Source organism: Physcomitrium patens, chromosome 20 (genome assembly GCF_059467195.1).
Source record: "Physcomitrium patens ecotype Gransden chromosome 20, ASM5946719v1, whole genome shotgun sequence".
NCBI lineage: Eukaryota > Viridiplantae > Streptophyta > Bryopsida > Funariales > Funariaceae > Physcomitrium > Physcomitrium patens.
This window is the reverse complement of record NC_143429.1, coordinates 1,280,001-1,282,500: the sequence shown is the minus strand read 5'-3', so window position 1 is coordinate 1,282,500 and position 2,500 is coordinate 1,280,001.

Below are 2,500 nucleotides of genomic sequence, written 5' to 3'. Positions count from 1 at the left end.
GGACTCGCGACGGGACTGGGACTCGCGCCGGGACTAGGGAGTCGCGGCGGGACAAGGAAGAGGAGGAGGAAGTCCGGGACTCGCGACGGGACTGGGACTCGCGCCGGGACTAGGGAGTCGCGGCGGGACAAGGAAGAGGAGGAGGAAGTCCGGGACTCGCGACGGGACTGGGACTCGCGCCGGGACTAGGGAGTCGCGGCGGGACAAGGAAGAGGAGGAGGAAGTCCGGGACTCGCGACGGGACTGGGACTCGCGCCGGGACTAGGGAGTCGCGGCGGGACAAGGAAGAGGAGGAGGAAGTCCGGGACTCGCGCCGGGACTAGGGAGTCGCGGCGGGACAAGGAAGAGGAGGAGGAAGTCCGGGACTCGCGCCGGGACTAGGGAGTCGCGGCGGGACAAGGAAGAGGAGGAGGAAGTCCGGGACTCGCCACGGGACTAGGGAGTCGCGGCGGGACAAGGAAGAGAAGGAGGAAGTCCGGGACTCGCGACGGGACTGGGACTCGCGGCGGGACAAGGAAGAGAAGGAGGAGGTCCGGGACTCGCGCCGGGACTAGGAAGAGGGGGAGGAGGTCCGGGACTCGCGACGGGACTAGGAAGTGGGGGAGGAGGTCCGGGACTCGCGCCGGGACTAGGGAAGAGGAGGAGGAGGAGGAAGGCCGGGACTGGGACTCGCGGCGGGAGTAGGTAGTGGGGAGGAGGTCCGGGACTCGCAGCGGGACAAGGAGGAAGTCGGGGAGGAGGGCCGGGACCAGGAGTCGCGGCGGGGATAGCAGGCAGGACAGGGAGGGTGGGTGGTCTTCCACAAAAAAAAGTGTGTCTCGGAACTTCCTTAGTGCAGTAGGACGGGGGCCTGCCGAATCCCACAGAGAGTACTATGTGGGGAAGGGTTCCTCTGAAGCGTCTCGGGAAAAGTCGTGAGGGGGTGACGGTTGCTCGGTGCCTACGGGTCCCGACTGCTCGCTGCCTTCTTTGAGCCCAGTACCGACGTTCGCAGGGGGATACCTGGATACTACTGGGGTTACCTGGATACTTCTGGCGTGTTACCTTGGATCAGTGAGGAGTGGGGGTTAGTTTCCCGGCGACGCGACCCTCTGAGGAGGTCCCGCGGAGGGTCGCCGAGTATTATATGGTGAGCTGGCTGTCAAGGATTGTGAGTCCCGCTGCCAAAATTTTTTTTGGTGCGCGGGCGACTGGAAAAAGAGGGTTGGTCTTGTGCCGATACGCGTAACGTCGCAGCGAGTCCCAAGAGCTAGTAACCATTTTTGGCGGGGGGCGATGGCCTCGGTATTGTCAAGCCATTCTCTCATTCATTTGGGAGGGTGGGGAGAAGTGTTTGCCGAGGCCGTTCAAGCTCCGCCTGGTCGACCACCACTGTGACCGCCACCGCGCTCGATCTCTATTGCAAGCTCAGGTGAAATTCCTGATAAACTTGGAGGGGGTGTGGGACGCGTTCGCAGTGTGGGCCGAGGAGTCATAACATCCCAGGTCGGAATGTGAAAATGGAACTTCGAAACCGGTGAGAGTTCTCTCGTCGGCTAGGGGTTTCACAAAAGTAACATTTCTATAAATTTCTATCCGACCCCTCCATTAATTTGGAGGGGCGATGGGCCCCAGGATTGGACATACTTCTTGCTGATTTGTCTTTTGAGGAAAATCCTTCGCGGTGATGGTTACTTTTTCATTTTTAATGTGTGTATCGGCCTCGTCGGTTTCTCTCTTTCCTGGTCACATTCCCGAAAAAGGCCGCAGCACCTATGATTCTCTTCCGGGGGTCTAACTCTCCCTCTCTCTCTATCCTTCTCTTTGTCTGGCTCTCTCTGGCTTCACTTTTTGTGGTGTGTGCCTCTGGGGGTCTGGTTGGAATTTGCCGTTGGCTTTTTGCCCTCTCTTTTTGCCTTTTATCCATCGCAAAGAAGGGTGTGTGTGTTCTCACCTGGGGTTGGAATGAAGGACGGGAACCTCCTCGTCTTGTGAAGTGGGACCATCTTTTAGGATGATGGCTTTTTGCTGCCTGGTGTGTGCTTGGGTGGGGTTTGGTGGTGGCAGTCTACCTCTCCCTTTCTCCGGTAAGACCAGATGACTGGTTCGTCCGCTACTCTTGTGTTGGCCCTACCTTGGCCAACGGGAGTCGGCGACGCTCCAGACTGGATGGCATGATGTGGTGGTGTACCGAAGGGGGACATCCGAAGGGGAAGAGGGGCCGAGCCTCGCGAAACTTAGGTGTGTCGGGTTGTGTGATGTCGGAGATCCATTTTTTTGTGGCTGCCGTCGTGGTTTCGCCCATCCAAACCTGAGTCGGTGCTGCGGACTGGAAAAACTATGGAAGAGCTGTTTGGGAAAGATTCGGGAGTTTGTTTTCGAAGTTACCTTGTTCGATCGATCTAGGATCCACTGTACTCGCCCACCAGAATTTGCTCCCGGAACCCCCCGATCAGCCAAAGCGGGTCGGGGGGCCTTGGTTCAACGAGGGTTACTCCATATGCTAGCCTATGTCAATATA